Here is a 21478-nt window from a genome sequence, read left to right as displayed (position 1 = left end):
TTAAGTGTTTCATGAAATCATCATCTGAAATATTTTCATTTGAAGGAACAGAACACCCCTAAAAACAGTCTGGTGTTTTACTCAGTGTGAATATTAAATAGTTGGGATAAAGTGCTGGAATAAGTTCATATGGAATAAGATGATTTTTCCAACCTTGAAGATATACTCTGCAGGACTTTCCCAAAAAAGCAATGTATAGACTAATACAGAAGTAATCCCTTAAAAGCATCACTTATGACCTGCTCTCAGTGTGTAGCGGTGTATTTTTCTCTTTCTCTGCCCCCCGTCTGTATTTTCTTATTATTTTCTGTGCTCAGGACATTTATGGGTGTGTACCTTCACAGCACTCAAGTGAGGTCAGGGCTTTATAAAAAGGTAGCAACTAGGGGTGGGAATCACCAGAGGCTCCACAATATGATATTATCACGATACTTACTGCCATTTAAAACGTGTTGCATTACGCTGAATTTTTACCTTTTTTCAATTGTAAATAATGTCCCCATAGGAAAATTTTGTCAGCATCTGTATTATTGATTGATTCTTTATTTTGAACATATTTTAAAAAAAGAAAGTAAAAGAAAAGACATATAAAATAAATCACATGTGTTATGGTTTCTCAAAAACAAAAACAATGTTCAAATCAATAAACAACGTATGCTCGAAATGGAGCAGGAGGAAGCCAAGCTTTTCAGTTCCCACCCCTTATTCACCGCACCATCATTACATATTCAAAACAAAACAAAAAAAAACCAAATACAAACAAAGTCAACAGACTCCCTTTTAGTTTTATAATTCCATATTCAAAACAAAAAAAACAAAGCAAAACAACCCCAAATACAAATGAACAAAGTCAACAGCCTCACTCTTAGTTTCATAATTCCAAAAACGATAACAAAAAAACAAATACAAAAGAATTCTAAAAACAAAACAAAATAACTAGATAAGTTTTCAGTCTGTTCATCTCACTTTTATCATTTTAACTGCAGCAAAATGTATCTCGCAGACTAATAGGCTACCTGAAGTTTAAAGGTGCTGTATGTAAGAATGTGGCCAAAACGGTTACTGCACTCAAATTCAAAATACTGCCGCGAGTCGTGTCCGCCCCCCCTCTCCTACAGATTCGAGGTTGCTGGACAGCAGCACGCTGGAGACTGACTTGTTTGCCCACGGGCGGCTGCCGTGGCAGGGCCGCGTCGCCACGTCCTTGATCTTCGGTTTTCCAGCAGACCGTTCGAGCAAGTCCGGCTTCTCTGTATGCTAATGCTGCTGCCGGGATACAGCTGAGGAGGAGCCGGCTGCTAATGCTATGTACCGGGACACTGCTAATGCTGCTTGCCGTGCTGCTGTAGCTCAGTGGTAACTGTAACTGATGCTGAGACTCTACTGACTGTGTGACTGGTAGACGGCGGTGGGTGGCATAACAGGCCAAAACACAAATTCAAAACATAAACATGATTTGTAGGCCATAAAAATGTTTTTTAAATGTGAATATTCTGGCCATACTATTGTTGTCGGTGAGATCAGTATGTTATATGAACATTATTCCATAGTCTCTGTGACATATTAGGATGATTTTACGACTATTTGCTTTAGATTTCTTACATATAGCTCCTTTAATTTGTATTTGTGATACTGATAATCGATATAACTTTTAAAAAGATCAATATTTGGCACTGTGTGACGATATTGCCACACAAAAATATCACGATACTATGCTGTATTGATTAGGGATGGGCAGCACAAGCAAAAACACTATTCGAAAATCATGGCAACTATTCGACGAATTTTCGAAAAATCGAAATCGTAGGGGAGCGTAGCACAACAAATAGAAGAGCCGCGTAAAATAGAGAGTTGTCGCGCCGCTCCCGTTGCCGGTGGAGCTGTAATTGATTAACAGGGGGGCGAGCTGCTACGGGACTTGTGCTGCAGACGTATCGTGCCGCTGAGCCTCCTGCGTGCCTCGCTCTCAAATGACTGTGCATACTTGTTGGAGACTTGTGATATGCAAGCTTTGCCTCACAGAGTTTGTACTGCACCTCATTTTCGTTTATTTTGTCAAAGTTGTTCCACACGGAACTTTTTGATGACTGTAGTAGTCTCTGCATGTTTCTCCTGTTTGTAGAAGAGCATCAAACTAGCTGGTAGCCCATCTCACACCGCCATAGCAATCCTATACTGCCCTTGTGCGGTTAGGAGCTGAATTGCATGTCAAATAAAGGGGGGGAAATAACACGGCGAATAGTAGTAGTCACATTAAAAAAATCGATTTTTCAAATTAAAATGACTATTCGAAAATTCAAAAATCGTGACCCATCCCTAGTACTGATAACCCCCCCCACTCCTATTAGCAGATGCCAGACCATAAACAGCAGGCATCTAAGGGACACTGGGCTGCAAAAACGTAAATACAGCGAGATGAAACACCTAATGAGAATGAATCTGAGGTTGACTTTTACTTTCAACTTTGCTGGCAAGCATGTGTACAAACAGTAACCAACAATCCTGCATAGCACACCTTCATAACAACTTAATGATAATAGTTTAGTTCTAATCGATGACTGTACATAAAGATGACAACATGTCTCCACTTCCTCTTGATGTACAATAATTAAGCCAAAATATTGCTGGTGTCATCATTTGGAGCCAGTGTTTGCACACTAGCAATCTCTGTGGTGTCTAGTTCTCACCCCTATACCTGTCCAAACAACTGCAAGCAGCTCTACTGATCACAAGCACACACTGACTGGCACATACGGCTGTCAATCATGATGTCAAATCCTTTCAATATAATCAAATAACTTACAAACCAAACACTTACACTGCAGTCAGCCTGGAGCCCTATGTGCACTTCCTGTATGAATGTAGGGCCAAACCATGATGCTTTTTCTACACCTAACCATGTGCTTTTGTTGATGTCGTAGCATTGGTAATGGCGTCCTGGAACGCCAACAACAGATGCAGGAAAGTACCTAGCGCATAATATGTAGAGGTGAAAGGCCACTAACAAAGTGTTATGACTTGGGATGAGAACATGTGCAATCTGAGCTTCTCCGTTCAGCTAAACACTATTAGCTCTGTCAGCACTGTTGCCGTTGTTACCACTGTTAGCTGCTAACTGCCGGCTCAGCCACCCCTATGTTAAGAGCTGTGTGCAGACAACCTCTGAATCTTAGACAAGAATAAGTTGTGTAAGAAACACTGGAGAAAGGATGTCACTTCTTGATGTGTTGCTGACATCAAACTCCAAACTCAGGTGCTCTGGTATCAATGACCAAAGATATCCATCTCATCACACAAAACAATGTACAAATGAACTAAAAACCTTTATCGCACTGCAACCTCTGCCTTATGGCATTTGGAAAACATAGTTTGGATTTTCTGAACAATTGACCTCCATGTTAGGAGGAATGCTACAGCTCCACTGCAGCAAACACACGCTCAAACCTGCATCTTCCACAAAGGTTTCCCATCCCTGTATCCACTGTACAACAGACAGCTATTTCCTCTACAGCTCTCGTCTCAAGATGATCAATCACAGGGTGATTCAGTGTTTGTCATGAGACTAATCATTCCTCCTCTTTCTGGCGTGACGACAGTTTGTATGTTAATAGCGAGCTTTCAGGATCATTTTTCTACTTCCTTCACTTCGACGAAAAACAGCCTGAGAGGTAGATTTAATATCCTTGTCTGACTTGATGTGAAAAGGCGACCCAACACTGCAACAATGCCGCATCTTGATGCAATAATCTCAAATTAAGTCATGAATAATGTAAGGAAAAGTCATGAAGAAGAATTAATAATTCAATAGATAAATAATTTACAAAATAATCAAATAAATAAATAATGACACACCATAAATAAAGCATCAGATTAAATCTTTCCACCAGGCAGCCTCATGCAAGAAGCTACGCAAACAAAAAATAGCTCCAGAGAGAGAGCTATGCCCATTGTTTTAGAAGGTATTAGAAGATAAATCTTATTTTAAATGTGATATTTATGTTGTTTGACCTGACAGAACGGGTAGATACCGAGATGTTTGTTCATGTAATCACCACACAAACAGTGCCCACATTAGCTTTTGCAAAGTGCTGTTAAAACCACTGCATTCAGAATTAAACACAAATAAGTACATCTTTTCAGGTGTTTTGATTTGATTCAAGATTGCAAAACACAGCCTAGTTGTATGATTAGTTTACATTACATCCATACATTTTCATTTGCATATGCATATGTCCTGTTTCCCCTCATCTGTAAGACATTACCAGCTATAAGTCATTCACCTTCTAACATTAACATTTATCTAACTCTGACCACCTCAAATCACAACCAAATTATTTTTTTAATGGATTTGAAACAGTCGTTCTGAGAAAAACAATCACAGTTATTTCAGCAAATTTTCAATAACTTCACGTTTACGTTCAAATGACAAAGGCCTCGAGTGACTGCAGGAATAATAATTCGTATTTGTTAGAAAGTCTGCAGTGGAACGACATTACGATGGTTGGACGAGTCAACAAAATGTTGGACTTTAACGACCCACACTGATGTGTCGTTAAATTTGGAGGACTTGTTGGGTTTTCCAACCCATCTGGCAGTGGATGTCAATATAACATCAGAAAGGTGTTGGACTCTTACATTGGACAACAACGTATCCTCATACAACGGTCATAGGATACCCTACATAAATGACGTTAAATACGTCCTGTTATGTCACAAGATCAACGTAAAGTTAATGAGGTTACATTTAGAAAAAGAAAAATGGTTGGGCGTCTTTAGGTTTACGCAAGTGAAGTTACTGTGCTTAGATTTGACAGCATATCTTAAAATGACACAGTTCTGAACACCGGGCTCCTGGGAAAAGTCCTGTGTTTTGTGACCCATCCAATACCCCAACTTGCCTCCTTACAGGGACCGCTTCCTTTGTTACTCCCCTCAGTGCATTGGTCACATGATTCCAGCCTTGCAAAATGCACAAATTACAGACTCATGATTACATGGCAAATGTGTAAATTTGGTGCATTATTTTTTGTAGGAAAATATATAACCAGTACGAGAACAGCCTGCAGACAGGCACAAAATTTTGGTTAAAATATAAATTGTATTGACTATTTTAAATGTCTAGCGACTTCAAAATCTGCTGCTGAACTGCTAAAGGCCCAAATGGACTGGGACCGAGCTACATTGCTAACTCCCTTGTTAATTTCTTGCTTCCAAGAGCACTGCGATCACCTGCTGCTGGTTTATTGGAGGTTCCCAGCAACAGCTTGAAGAAGATCAGGGATGGAGCCTTTGTCAATTACACCCCAAAACTATGGAGCACACTGCCTGTAGATATCAGGGAAGCTAGCTCAATAAATATCTTAAAAAGAAAGCTAAAAACATATCTGTTCACTTTAGCCTTTAACTAGCTCTGACTCCCTGATACGGGTCTGAAACTCTTTCTTTTTACGCTTGTACTTTCTATTCACGTTTCATGCTGCTGCAGCTCTTTTAAAATCTTAAATGATTTTATGATTTATAGTTTTACGACTCTATGAATATATGAATCAGTTCTGTTTTATGTTCATCATGTCTTTTTTCATGTGAATCATAATATATTATAATATTTAATATAAAAATATTACATATAATATAATGCCCTCATTGTTAAGCACTTTGTGTTCATTTCTTGTATGAAAGGTGCTATATAAATAACGTTATTATAAAAATGCCCTAATAACCTCTGTCGACCTAAGAGGACCTGCAGAGTTGTGTGATAATTCTCTGTGGTTTGTCACTATAAGCACCACCTTTCAAATACAAGTAGCACAGTGATCATTATAATCATTTTAATCTTAAAGGCAAGCTAAAACCACCCCTCTGTCATGGTGGGCCAATCACAGCACTTCTACCCATAACCCTGGTGGGATCCATGTTTTTGCTTCACTTGCAGCATTTAAGTGCAAATAAATGTCCAGATTTAATGATGTCAAAAGAGCATCAGCATATCAGTAATTATGTATGAGAAGAAGTCTGCGTTTAGGGTGTTTGTGCCCGAGGGCAGGAGTGCATCCAAGTGCTCTTGAGTTCTGTTGATGTTTACTCTGTCAGCCACAGTTTTACAAGAAATTCTGCGAAATTATACTTTAGGCTTATACGGTGAAAACTTCTTAGCCTATCTTGCTTTCTGCCCATTGAAGACATCGGTTTCCCCCGTGCCATCTGCCTATCAACCTTACCCTATCATGAAACAATCAACAGAACCATCTGCGGTCTAGTCACCAGTCCTGTTATCCCTCCAAACCAAATAATGACAAACGGGAAAAAGCAGGGTGAGTAAGTCACTGGTGTATCTATCAAGGAAGGATGTCATCCAACCAGAGAGCTCAATCAAACAGAGACACAGTGACAGAAAGTACTGTTTGGCTTCTCAGTTCGAATCGAAGCTTTTATGAGACTTTTGTGGATTTGGAGAGAATTTTAAAAACTTAGCAGATAAAGAGGGCCATTATAAACAGTTTATATTATTTTTGGAATAATTATAACAATGAGATGAATTTTAACCCCTCCCTTTGATGACGAGGGACATGCAAGTTAAAAACTGCACAGGTAGTGTTTGACTTTGGATATTCTTTCAAACTAGTGCCTGAAAATCCAACAGCAGCTCTCTCAAGCCATTAAAATTCATTCACTCCCGGTGATTGCAAACAATGAGGATCCAAAAGCGAAAAAAGAGGTGGCAGACACAAAGATTAATTAAAAAAAAGAAAAGCTGTACAATGGACACATGGATTGTTTCATTAGAAGCCAGTTGTGTGGCTGCAGAAATGCCAAGAAAATATGTATGAGGGTCCAGGGATGGACAGCGCTTAAGATAAAACAGTCGAAAAATGTGCAACAGACAAAACCAGGCAATGTGGAATGGAGGAGGCCCCTAATGAAGCCAGCTGGTCCCAGTCCAGACAGGCAGAGGAGGGGGAAGGATTGATAGAGGGAGAGACCCACGGGGGTGGGTGGAGAGAGAGAGAAAGAGAGGGGAAAAGGGAGTAAGACATGCAGGATGTATGGCCGCCCAGGCAGCTCTATTGTATCAGGAGGCACCAGTAGGTGTATTTCTTCCAAACTCTGCAGAAAAACCCCAAACCATGCCAAACAGCACGTCTGCTAATCGTGCCGCAATTACTAGCCTAATAGATGTTTTTTTATTCCGCCTCACAGCCGCCATGTTGGGAGGCAGAGCATCATTATAATGGTGGAGAGGATGCAAAACTCACTGGCTGGTTTTCCTCTTCCACTGCAGTGATCTTATCCAGTTGTTGAAACTACACAGCAGTCTTTAGCCGTTTCTTGGTGCAGCGGTCCAACATGCTGCTGGAGACTCAACCATACCTCCTCTGCAGCTGCGTCCACACCCCTCCATGCTGTTTGAACACACACATTAAATATGGAGGGTGAATTTTTGTGGTGTGATACATATGGGCTGCTACTACTGTTTTATCTGCATCCATTATGTCAGTTGTAAATGCTATGATAAGGCTACTACACCAATCTCAACAAGACAACTGTTCAAATGATGTTATGTACCATCATGAATTAACTCTTTGAACACTGAGTCTGTTATTTTCGGATGCGTTTTTTAATCCGTCACCTGAAAAAAAAAAAAAAGTTATGCACAGAAACCTTGCACACTGATTACAATTCTGTGTGCAGTCCACATCCTCCTCCTCTTCATCATCATCATCCACCTCAATATTACTATCTGACTTGTTGAACATGAGCTATCTGAGTTATGAAATGATTCTGTGCACACAGTTCCTCTGTCTTGTCACAGCTGTGTCCCTCCGCCACATTTTCTTCACTGATTCTTGGTCAAATGTCTCTAAAGGCTCTGACGGATGCAAAAAAAAATCAAACCTATTACGAAAATTTTAAAAACATACAAAAATTTTGGACTCAGTGTGTAAACATGATTGACACAACGTGAGGTCGTATTTATTATTAGAGATGCGACAATGGCAAAGGCCTTTACATATTTAACCACAGACTGTATAAAATAATGGATGTAACTACCATGACGTCACACACTGGTATGTGGACTTACCGTTTTTAAGCCTCAAGTTTCACATTTTGGCCATCACCATCTTGTTATTTTGGAGCCAGAAGTGACCATATTTGGACAAGTGGGTGGAGCTGTGGAAGAGAAAAAGGGTGGAGTTAACTGAGAAGCCGAGGACACTATCCGTAGACAACCCGTCTCTCTAAACGACCACACTCTTAATTACTTATTTGTGCTGTAAAGTTGGACATTTCAACATGGGGAACCACAGGGTTTGATTTGCTATTGGAGTCAGCTTTTAGTGGCCATTCCATGAACTGCAGTTTTTGGCACTTCTGTGTTGGCTTCATTTTTCAGCCCCGCAGGTTGCTGCTTGGTTTTAACAGAGGAGTTAGAGAAGCAGGCACACATCTCTTGGCTGGGACGAGTTGCAAGTCAAAAAGCAGAGACAGTAGGAAGTTACTGTTCCTAGCCAAAAAACAGTCCTCTCTACAAAACGCCAAACTGTAATTTTTACACACTGGGTTTTATGCATTGAACACACAAGGCACATTGTGTTTCTTAGTGAGCTGTGGAGATGCTGGTAGGTCGATTTTGTTATCCTTGGACTATTCTGACTCACAGGATGTAGACATGCATAAGCCTGCCACTGGCCAACGATTTCAGAAGGCATTCCCCTCCCCTTTTTTCTATCCCAATTTGTTTTAGCGCTGTGCATGAAACAACAACATCCGAGCTAGCAACCTACATGCTAAAATATCTTTTAATGTTTTATGTGGCAATTTCTTTTGCAGGGATTTAGGGCATTTTAATACCACGGCTGGCCTCCCCATGTGCAAATGTTCCACCAAAACAACCTCCCTCCTAGGCACTATACTGGGCTTAGTGCCACCCAAGATGATTGTGATTGGTTAAAAGATTTACAAGCAACCCAGAACATTTTCCTTCTGCAGTGCACAATTATAACTGGTTCAGCTAGACCCTCCTCCTTTCTCCAATTACAGTGTGGAGATAGATCTGGCTATGCTAGGCTACGTTAGCCAGCTGCTGGTGGTAGCTTCATACTTAATGTAGATATATTTGTGTCTGTACTCTACAGTAAGCAAATTTGCAAATCCAAGGATGGTGAGGGAATGGCTGACCTTGACATTCTTACTCTAACCTCAATCAATCCCTCTCCTCCTGCCTAAACCAAACCAACCGACAAAGGCAACGAGTACTAGCCAATCAAAGGGAGAGTATGACAGGTCGTTCCTTCACCATCTTAGGATTTGCAAATTTGCTTACTATAGTGTACAGACACTAGAGTGGCATCAATCAAGCAATTAAGCATATTTTCCAAAATGCCATCATCATGGCATAACATACTTAATTCTTACTGTAGATCACCAGTATTACAAGAAAGCATGTCATTTATGTAAAAACAATATTTTCAGCTTCACAAACCAGCCCGTCACCCACTGACAGAGCTACATTGGCAAACATGAAATCACTATCTTTTGTATTATATTTCACTTTCCAATCCATACATATATTAACAGTGCTGCTGGATGTAAATCTACAAAAGCTGATCTTTTTAGGAACAAATATGCGTCCTTGTCATTCTGACAGAGATTAATTTTAGAAACATGGTGTAGTATTAATAGTAACTTACTGCACTGTAAATGTCCCCATTGGGAAATCTGGGGCACAGAATACTACATTTGAGGTGTCACGGTAAGAAAAGAAAAAGAACACAAAGAGTGGAAATGAAGTAAGACAGAAATAACTTGTGAGCACAGAATGCCAAACAACTAAAATATTCATGGATGTTACACTTTGGGACAAGGTTTAAGAAAGATCTCTCAATTTTGACCTAAGTCCTGTCTGAACAGACACAGCTCTGTAACAAACTCTACAACCTTTCTTACTTTGCATTTACTGATCTGGCCAGTCAGCACAGGTCTAACAACCTCCCTTATAACAGTCGTATTTGGTAATATACCAGCTAAATAGAACATGGGTCACAATGTGTAACCTTTGAGCAATTTCGACTTGTAACAGGTGCTATCGACTGGAAGAGGGTAAACTTTAAAATCGCTTTCTAACAGGAATCAGTCCCAGAATAATCAGCTATAGTCAAGCCACTAAGCAGAGAGCTGAAGGTTAGTTGATTTTGGTGAACATGCCATTTAACTCAATATGATCATGTACTTCACAGCCACTACAGTCCCATAGCCCTTTACCACAAGAACTTTTCCAGGAATCTAGGAGCCTTTTGATAAATCCTGAATTTTATGTGGTTAAAAACAACTTGCTTTAAAAAGCCTTAAAGTGTCACAAACTGTGCAGTAGGGCACATAGGCTGTTGTACCCAGATCTAGAAAAACTACTTGTATGGTTTTGCTTGCAGCCAGTCACTGCAACGGTTCTTTGATTTAATGTGACATGTGAATGGCCCACTAACTCAGCAGCTACAACCCATACAGTCTGTGATGTGGTGACGTCAAGTACTATTGACGGAGTTGACAGTTCAGTGTGCCAAGGTGACACCACAACATTCAAAGTATGGCTATGCTACAGCCGCGTGGCATCTGGTGGCATTTTACACAACTGAATGCTTCAATTCAAATGATTGGTGTTGAAAGACCTAGAAAAAAGGTATCAAATGAAGCACTCTATTGATATCAGCGTCACTTTCAGGGTACTGGTATTGGTACTGGTATTGTACGTTTTATACCTAGCCCTGACGTGCAGGTCTTACAAGACAAACAATGGGCTAGCTGTAGAATAGAGTGTTGATTCTCATTGGGCTCAACAGAATGAGCAACCCCTTCCATTATTAAAAACGTTCCATAATGGATAATATACATCTGATGAAAATTAGCATTAATACATCGATATAACACCAAGCTGCATCTAAGATACAAAAAATCAGTATGGTGGCAAAAGCCACTTATTAAATTAACACATGACTCAGCTTAATTTCTAAATTACTGGTCTTCAGCATAGGAAAGAGTATAATTACCAGGTCACGGCACAGTATATATATACATATATTTGTGTGTGTGTGTGTGTGTGTGTGTGTCTACACTCTTACTGTAAGTGTTGTTGTTATGTGGCAGAGGAATCCAATGCTTTCTTCACATATCATTTTCATCTTTGGCAGCTTCCTCTTTCAATTGTGCAGCATTATCATAATATTGCACTATGTATCTAAAAATTCACTTTTGCGCTGTCATCTAGTGGGAAAATATCTGAAATGTATGACTTTATTTATAGCATAGTCATTCCTGTGAGGTTTTAATAGTAAACAACGGAAGCTCAATATCAACTGTTCTTTTGACATGGAAATTAAGTTGTTTTTTGTCACGCTGCATCTTCTGCGACAAGTTTAAAGACAAACATGTTTATCTCGATGTCTGTTACTTTACAAGGTTTCTGTTACTGAGGATTTGTAATAGAAAAAATTCAAATCAGCCATATTAAATGACGCCAGTCATGAATGTGAAGCTCATGGCTGCAGTTTGACTATTATTACACTATTAACAAACTATTTCTTAATTATTTTTTAAATGTCCTGAATATTTAGTTAAGTTGCATGTTAAATCATATTTATGTTTTTGCTTTCGTTTCTTTACTTCTACTGTTAAGAGGTTCTTTGAATAAGCATTTAGATATGTGTGTAAGGCAAATAGGTATATCCACAGTACATTAAGCTATGGTATATACCCTTTAACTCAAGACGTTTTGTTGGTGGGCGGGGCTTAGCTGGAGGCAAAACAATTCTCCATAGTCACTAGCAAGCACTAGCTAACAAGTTCTGTTGGCTTGTTTTAGACAATGGAGGAAGATGACGGAAGTGGCGCATTCAGAAATACTCATTCCGAGTGCCGGAGTGCACTCTGGCACAAATCGGACTATTCATAAATTTGGAGCACTGTCTGAATGTACCGTTCTGTTATCCAGAGTAAAGCACTCTCAGAGTGGCAGAGCACACTCGGAATACTCTGTCTGAAGAGACGAAGCAGCAGAGTAGAGTGAATGTGTGGTTAATTTAACTGTTTGTTAATTCATGTAGAAATATAACGCTCCATTTCTTGGACCAACAGGGCTCTCATTATAGTGTAGAGCGTCAGACTCAATTTATGAACGCACCATGTCAGGTCACTCACTCTCCAGGACCGCGAGTATTACTTGAATAAGTAAACACTAACCAATGCGACCAGACGTTGACCAGTATGCTCTCACTCAGTGGATGGATGATGTCACAGGAAGCTTTGTGGCTGATTACTACGCCAATCTTACAAAGGAGGACAACACTTAAATGCGTTCCTCCAGTTTGTTTTCCTATCAAAGCTAATGTTAGCTAATGCCCTAAAGTTAGTGTCACAGAGAAATACAATATTCCTCTTAACACCTCCCCAGTTTCTGATGAGGTGGACATGATGACCCTTAACACACCTAACGTTTTTCATCCCTACACCAGGAAATACTTTTTCCCTAACCTGATATGAAGTTAGGGTTAGCATTTTGATGATGGCCTCCGTCCAGTCCTTTTGTCTTATCACATTTAACCATATATGTCTTTGTTTTTGTTGACGGACAGTGGCAGCTGGTATGTGATAAAATATTTTGAGCCATGATTTCTTCTATTCTGGCTCCCAATAACACAACAAGACAACATTTTTAGACTCCTATGATGTCACTGTGACTTATATTTTAAGGGTTTAAGGGTCCCACTATATCAAAATGACCACAAAACTGTGCTGCACTGTATCTGCAGGCTGTTAAAGTTACTGATCAACATCAGTGATTTCTTTATATGCTGATGCTTTTCTTTTTTCTCTTACATTGTAAATTCCATTAAAAGAGAAAAACTTCCTGACAAATGGCATTTTAAATCATCTATGCCTGAACATTTCAGTGTCTAATAATGCTGTTGAATTTGAATACCCACAGCTCTGTTTAATTTCTACCCTAATCAGCTATCTTTGATGTGTGTCTACGATAACAAATGAAAGTGTTTTGTTTATGGCAGTCATGGCAGGTAACACAGTAGAGAAGAAAGGGTGAGGACTGCTGCTGCAATTTCTATTTTGCCCCAGAAGCCTATACTGATTAAGTCAAAGACAACCAACTGTGATGTTAAGAAATAATTTTGTCTTTATGCTTTAGAGTTTAAAGAAGAAGAGTTGAGATGGAATATCTCAAAAGTTTGGGTGCTGAATAAATGAAACAATCACATAACAAGTCACAAGACTTTGTGTTTGAATGTTTCTTCAGTGAGCTGATGTCAAAGCTCCTACATGTTTGTCTGACACACTGATGTTTAATGAAAGATGACAGAACCAGTGATGTCTGTTTAGAGCAAATCAAAACAGGCGCTTGAGCATCCACAGATGATCTCCAGTGTGTGATCGACTGCTCCATGTGTTCACACCTTTAATGGACATTTTTCATTTTATAATCTCTGCAATTTTCTCCGTAATGCCTGCCGAACACTTTCTCCATCATCAGCACAATTACATTTAATAAAGCTCCATCTATAACCCACTATGCTTACTGTCTAAAGCTGACACCAACTGAGATTCAAAGAGGATGCCATTACGTTATTTAGGGCTAATTTTTTTTAGATGCCATGTTATTGTTTTTGTGGGGGAGGGTTCACAGAATCAAATGTAAATATGAGGCATCCTGGTAGATTTAGTGGAGTTATTGGCTTTGCAAATGTTTGAATAACTCCTCAAACACTTCCTGCTCTCCGCGGGCTTCGGCGTCTCATCGCAGCTTTGGAGCTAAGTGATCGTTTGGCTAAATGAGGAGCCCCTGACTCCACATGTTTGTGGGAGCTGTAATGGCACTGTACTCTCAGCAGGCTTGTGCAACGCTGCACTAGAGAATGAGGAAGACTGCTGGGCCTCCAGCATGCCGTGGCCCCGACCCATTCCTGTCCTCCTATGGACCCATTACTCTGCTCAACGCTGATGCTCGAGCAGCAGTGATGCCTCGTCCTATGGAACCATTAGTCTGCTGCATACGGACGGTAAAAAATGTGGATTCCAGATGCGGCAAGATGGTTCCTTTCCTGTTTGTTAAGAGCAGCAGTTATTTTGCATGTAATTATTCAGATGCTGTACTGCTGTAAATGCCGGGTAAACAAATATATAAAAAAATAAAAGGGACAAAAAGGGTGGATTTGAATAAGATGGCTACAAGTGCAGTAAATAGATTGTTTATAGCAATCTAACTGTGAATGTTTTGACACTTATCACTTCACTTTGCTTCAGCAAGTAAACAGCCTGCGAACATGGTCAGTAAACTCACGGGCACTTACTGATATTTTTGTGGTTCTCCTGATGAGAAAATCTAATTCTAGATGTTTTTTCCTCTCACATCCTCTTTTTAAATTTGAAGGGTTCCCCACTGAGACGTGCTGCAGGATGCCCAGGACCAACTAAGATTAAATATTTAAGAGGTCCTTTACTCCAAATATCATCTCCCTGATGAATTCAGTGGCCCAGAGTTTACCAGTGAAGCATCTTGTTTGCACACATAGAGGCTTCCACAAATTACAATATCTGATATTGTCTTGTGTAGATTTTATGTGCTTAAAAGCGCACTTTATCTTAAGCCTAAGAAGAGTCTACAGTCTTGCTGGTAGCTCTGTGCAAGCTGTAGTTGTAGTTGAATGTGTAGCTAAGCATCGGCATGCTAACTAGGGCTGTCAACGAATATTCTAAATTCGAATTTAAATTCGAATTTGAAAAAAAAAAAAATGGACCTTTGAATGTGAAAATTGATATTCGATTGTGGAGGGGAAAAAAACACCACCGCAGCTGTCCTCTTTGCGAGTGGGTGCTGGCATCAGACGCACATTTCTCCACGCTGGTCGACAAGCGGTTCTGCTCCCAGCTGTTGTCTCCGTCACCCGGCTTGACACATTCCCTCACGGCTCGTGCAGAAAATAGACCAGACACCGAAACGATCGCTGCAGGGCGCGAGCCAGTCACGGTCCGCCGCTTCAATGCTCTTCGCAGTGCTTCCGCGAGAGTGGCCACGGGTCAGAGAGGGGGGGGCGAGCAAGAGGTCCATGGTCGTTTATAACGTAATGTTATAGATAATTGTTTTATGTGTTTTAATGTGTAGGTATGTAAATGTTTTCAAAGACATTTATGTTGAAATAAAAATACCTACAAGTAGTTATGTTTCCTTGTATTAGTTTGCCCTCTTGTGGACATAATGCGAAAAAAAAAAATTTTTTTGAATGGTTCGAACCTATGAGTTATTTTTAGAAGGAATATTCGAACATCATTTTTGAGCAATTTTGACAGCCCTAATGCTAACATGCCTACAGTGAACATGACTACACACACACTACAACTGATGCAAAGTTCATTAGTTCATTGCAATTATTTGGTCATAAACCAAAATACTGCTGTCCTCCAAGATGAAATTTACAACCGGACGTTACATAGTTTCCTCACACACGGAGTAAACATGGGCAATCTGGACGATTATCGGACATTATTAGAAAAATTACATAAAATGATAAACACAAAGAAATGTATTTCATTCCATCCTTTCTAAACAATACTGAACTACCATTTCAAATGTATTCCGTTTTACCATCCTGCCAATTCGTCAGGCTGTTTTGAGGGGGTGAGGGGTGGTTTCCTTATCTGCTGGGAGGGTCCAAAGACAGATGGATGTTGTATGCTTGTGATGTACAATACTGAGCTTTATACATAAAATCAAAAACTGAATTGTTTTTCCCATGCCATCCAGAAGGTGTTTTCTGTCTGCCATCTGCCTGATTCCGTGTAACTGCAGCAGCCTGAGCCCAGATTGGCTGCACATGGCTCTCAACATGGAGGTGGCTGAGCTGGCGACTATCAGCTAAACATGTTAATAGCGCAAACGGCGCCAACAACGGCAACAGTGCTGACGGAGCTAACAGTGTTAACGTGGGGGTTGGGGAGAGGGTGGGAGTTATGCTTCTGCAATGACGCCATTCCAACACTGTGGGTTGGGACAGCATAACAAACGGTAGGGTAATCGCAGTATGAGGGCAGTGCAGACCGGTGGCTAGCCAATGGGATACACACACAGGGACTCACATGCATTAACATGCACACATGGCCGGACTGTCTACCAAAACAAAGAACAGAGAAGCTTAGACTGCAACACACTTAGCAGTAGCATGATGTCACTCTGCTCAGGACGCCATTACGCCACTCTGTCTTCACACAGAAAATAGTTTGGTGCTGTATTAATACTCAGAATGCTGCATACAGCACCTTTAATAGAAATCCATATAATAATTATTGAGATATTTCACGCAAAAATACAAATGTCAACCTCATGTTGGTGCTACAGGAGAAGTCAGAGGATCTCCAAAGTCAGTACGACAAATCTTCTGGGAACTGTGAACGTCTGTACTCAATTTTGTGGCATAATCACTGTTAAAGTACAAACTGTGACCTGTCGGTGATGGTGGTTGAGATATTTCAGTCCTGTCAAAAGTACTGGACCAACTGACCCACTGACAGCGCAATCCTCAGAGTCACGCCACTAAAAACAGTGATGCAGTGCACATTCTATACAACGTGTAGTTTCTATTTTATTCTGTTCTATCTTATGGAGGAGGAAATATCTAGTGTTTTCAGTCTTAACCTCTCTCCCTCTGGTGACATTACTGTAAAAACATGAAAAAAACAAAACCTTAATTTCTGATCTTTTAAGGGGCTGGATGGATCGCTTGTAAAGTGCACAAAACTGGGGTAGCCTCTGGCAAAAAAGAACCCTGACAAAAAATCTACAATAATGTTTGTGATCTGAGATGGTTTACTCAGTATTGATGAAAATGAATAATCCTCTCCCTGAGCCACTGAGCTACAAAACCACAAAACAAAAGCTTTAATCTGGACTTTCACCAATAGACAAAACCCACAGCTGCTTCCCTGGCAAATAATCCTGAAACTGTTTTTGTGGAGTTGAACTGTAACACGTTTACATCCCAGTAAAATCAACCAGACTTACTGACAGTGGTTCTCTCACTCCCTGTCAGCGGGGCAGCTTCTGAATTTATCTCTCTTGAAATATTTAAAATTTTGGCTTCTTTGTTTCAGGGTTTTAATAAAGGCCTTTTTTCAAGGACTGATAAATCTGTTACTTTATAATTTTTTGTTAACTAATGTTCTTAATTTCAAGATGGCGAAAAAAAAAGAAAAAGAAATCTTTGAAGATTCCACCAAACATATTTGACAACATAAAATACTTTGTTTTTAAAAGTACTTTATCATTTGGTCTGATATGGTTTTTACACAAAAAGGAAGTGCCTTGTTAAGAAATTATAAAAATGATGTCTTCAAATGGAACTTCTGAGCTTGTGGTTACAACATGGACAATCATGTACAAAACATGCTTGGCATACTTCAAGTGTTTAAGTCGTGAAAATACAAATAAAGGCAATGTCAACATAGACGCTAAAAAACGCAGAGGCCAACATATTCTTACTACGACCTCGTCACATATCAACGTTTGCTCATGTACTTCCCACGTTGAGGTATGACGCGCAAGGTACCCGGGGTGCGTTGGTTGTTGATGTTCTGGGACGGCATGTCAACTTCAGCTTGTTACATGCATTGTCTGTTTTCAAAATACACTTCTATTTTAACAGGAAATTTAACATTTACATACAATCTCTTTCAAAATAAATGCACTACGTCAGTACAACATCGCCAGTGACATTGGTACACATATGGTTCTGTTTAGCTGACACACAAACATGGTTGGGTTTAGTAAAGGGTTTGGCTTTATAATCATATGAGAAGCAAACACCAGCCTCCCAGGAAAGTCAGTGGTTGTTGGACCATCCACCCTATTCAGACTCTCTCTCTTCCCTCTTTATTTACATTGTTGTCCAGCCACGTTTTCCCGCTTATGCTGTGGGGAACTGTTACACAACGGCGACCAGGTGCAAATCATGCTGACGTGAAAAATGGACTTAAGGCCACAAAAAACGCAGCACAGGTCCTAAGTCATAAGAACACTGCTGCCAGGCAACGACAACATGGAAGCTATTGTTGGCATCTAGAGGCCACCAAGGCTAACGATTTAGCAAGCTAGCGTAATGCAGGAAATACAAAGGCACAATGACAGGAGAAAAAGATGAGGCCATTGGGAATATCAACATTTTCCTCAGATATATTATAAAGTTAGGAATAAAACCTCCATGTGAGTGAAATTACAGTGTCTTAACATACCATCCAACAAAAAATTAACTTCCGTGACTGCCACCATTTCTGATAATGTCAGCAAACATGTCACAACTCAAAGCTTTCAGAAAGTTTCCACTTACTATGTTATGAAAACCACATGGGGACTATTCATGCCTCTTCTCATGAACAGGTACAAACCTTAAATTGAGCTTTATGGTGAGCACAGAGAAACTTTCCTCTGTCAGCAGATGAATGTGAAAATATAGTTTAGTGTCAAACTCAGCGCATGCAGCAATGTGCACAATGAAGGTCAAACATCCAGTGAAATAACAAGAAAGCATATTTTTCGAGTTGAAGGGGAAATTAAAAATTGTAGTGAACTTTTTTAAAAAGTTCACTACAATGTCATGCTCAAATCTGGCAGATTCCAGTTGTTCAAACATCAAATATGTTTGTTTCCTAGAATATGAGAGATGTTTTGGTCTTGACAAACTTTAGATTTTACTAAAAACATCTCTGTGTTTAATGAAAGTTGTCAAAATTTGGAGATGTTGGCAAGAAAACCTTCGAAATTCATGTACCAGCCATCAAGCCATCAAACCAAGCATTAAACAAAAGAAGACATTTTCTAAAGAGCATTTATGATTTGAGGAAAAGACTGTAATTCTTTATTGTGCGTTTAAAATTATTTTCACCAAACAACCCATCATCAGAAAAAAGTTACAAAACAAAGCAAATAAATTGTTTTTCAATTTTCAGTAAAAAGAATAAATGTTCATTTGCAAAATTGACCATAAACAATAGGAAAAAAAACAACAATGCAAAAATTGTTGGAAGATGAATGTTGCCAAGACAGAACAAGATGCAGTGACAACAACAGGAGGAGGCCATTGTCTGATTGTCTGCGGATCACACAAGAACGCATACAGCGGGCGTGTGTTCCTCAGTCATCAGCTACAGAAAATCATTTGTTTCATAGGAAACAGGAGAGAGAGAAACACAGAGGTATTCTCCCGAGGGATGAAGGAGTCAGAGGGCTTTGTTTGCACAGAGCTGGTGGGATGCCCCGGTGAGGGAGCTGGGCGTGTCCACTGGCCCACCTGGGAGGTTGTGTTGTCAGGCTGGAGGCCAAAGAGAAAACCCTCAGGGTCTCCAAAAGACAGGCCACATCATAGAGAGCAACATGGCCGATTCTGGTGCCAGCTCAGGAGGAAAAATCGATCCAGACTCTGTCAATCAAGTGTTCAATTGATAGATGCCTAAAGCTACATCTTGGCAAAGATTTTACCTGAGAATACACCTCTCTTATCAGCCTGAAGCACAAAGAGGAGCTGCAGCAAAGAAAAAACATCACATCTCCAACCAGCTGAGACACTAATGATTTCTCTTATTTACCCAAATTACATTTTAGTGTTGAAAATGTTTTACTTTTTTCTACCATCAGGAAGTGACTGAACAAACTTCTAAAGAGGTGACTGAGCATTCTGTTCAAACAAACCTGAATATTTGGTTTCCTTTCTTATAAAGCAACACAGAGTGACAGAGGTGACAAACATGAGCATGTTTTCTGCCATGTGCTGATGTTGGAGTATGTGATTTCTTGGGATTAAAGTCTTTAAAGGTCCAGTGTGTAAGATTTAGGGAAATTTAGCGGCCTCTAGTGGTGAGGATTGCAGATTGCAACCAGCTGAAACCTCTCCTGGTAAGTTTTCTTTTGGTGTTCATTGTTCAGGAAGTTTTTACTGGGAGTGAATTATCCGCTGAGGTTTCTTCCTCCCCAACAAGGTGATTAAAACCCGTAAAAACACTGAATAAAGCAAATTCACTTTACAAATCAGTTTTACATGCACTGTTAAGTGGAGCTACAGTTATAGCTCAACCAAGCCATATAATTGGACTACTGTCCTTGTCCCAGTCTTCAAGCACAGGAGGGGAATTGGTTTATTGACCAAAGTATGTCAAAGATGAATATGCCTCCTTTCAGCTTGTTAGTATTGGACTTTTTTCTGGTTGACCTATTAAGTCACAGACCAAACAATCAACAAACAAGTTAGCTACGGTTAGTTAGCAGCAAACTGGTACCATAGTAGACAACTACAAGAACTGTGTCTCCTCGTCTGTCCAAAAATGCATGGATGTAGATTTCACCATGTTGTTACCGGCTTCTTCTTCTGTTACACATTTAATGCTATTTGACTTCCGGGTCAAAGCCCGGATGGGAAACTGTGGAGCATGCGCAGATCGCCTGGGCCAGTTTGGGTCCGACTGACTGTATACATGCAGGAGTTACTGGACTCACAATCACATTATCTGTTTGTGTTAGTCCGACTTTGAGAGATTCAATTTAATACAATTTCAGTCAAACTAATATGTTTACATGTATTTTAACAGTCCGGTTTTAGTCTGACTAACACAATAAATTGATTTTTGCTTCCCCTATGCTGTTCGGTGCATCACATACAGTCTGCTTGCCCTTTTTTTCTGATAACTTAAGATCCAGGCATTCAATAAAGTTTTACCAAGAGCCGGGGTACCTGAAAACACAAAAACGTGAATGGCGCTATCTAGAGCCAGTGTCTATTCTGGGCTACTGTAGAAACATGGCCATAAAACATGGCAATCTTAATGGACAAGGACCTGCTCCCTATGTAGATATAAACGTCTCATTCTAAGGTAACAAAAACACAATGATTCTTATTTTCAGGTGATTATACACTAAAGAAAACATGTTTATCATATTATATTCCATTTCTGTCAATATCCCTCCAAATCCTACAAACTTTAATATGGATCTTTAATAAAGTAATAATCCGTGACATTTTCACAGCAATAAACACAAATGTGCAGATTTTCCTGAAAAAATCACGGACATAAATAAAGGAGGTCCTTCTTTTTTTTTGGGCACCCCTAAAAATCTGAAAAAATCTGTTAAAAAAATGAAGGTAAACATTAGTAGTGATCATATGGTATTTAATACACAACTATTATCCAACAAAAATAAAAATATATAATCACCTTTTCCCCCCAACATATGTGGAATACGCCTTCAAAACATGACTCTGCTATCTCTTACAAGACGCTCACATTATATTATTAATTTCATTTCCAGACAACATGTTCAAACGCAAAATAAAACAAGCCTTTCCGTCTCCTCAGATTCCTCCTTCCTTTGCTCGCTATGTCGAATGTTTAGTAACATGAAAGGAGGGAAGCCGCCTGTTTCCCTGTGGAGCGGTAACAT

At 39.8% G+C, this 21478-nt stretch overlaps 1 long non-coding RNA gene across 1 annotated transcript in view; it reads right to left on the bottom strand.

The window, feature by feature from the left end:
• LOC125893268 (uncharacterized) overlaps positions 1-21478 on the bottom strand; it is a 98967-nt gene that overhangs the window by 66835 nt on the left and 10654 nt on the right. The window contains exons 2-3 of the long non-coding RNA XR_007449851.1: positions 8081-8169; positions 7254-7400 (exon numbers count right to left, since the gene is read on the bottom strand). This is a non-coding gene — a long non-coding RNA (uncharacterized LOC125893268). The remainder of the gene's footprint in view (positions 1-7253; positions 7401-8080; positions 8170-21478) is intronic.

The sequence above is a fragment of the Epinephelus fuscoguttatus genome, linkage group LG8 (genome assembly GCF_011397635.1).
Source record: "Epinephelus fuscoguttatus linkage group LG8, E.fuscoguttatus.final_Chr_v1".
Classification (NCBI taxonomy): domain Eukaryota; kingdom Metazoa; phylum Chordata; class Actinopteri; order Perciformes; family Serranidae; genus Epinephelus; species Epinephelus fuscoguttatus.
Note: the sequence above shows the minus strand (reverse complement) of the source record. Positions and strands in the feature narration are given on the sequence as shown.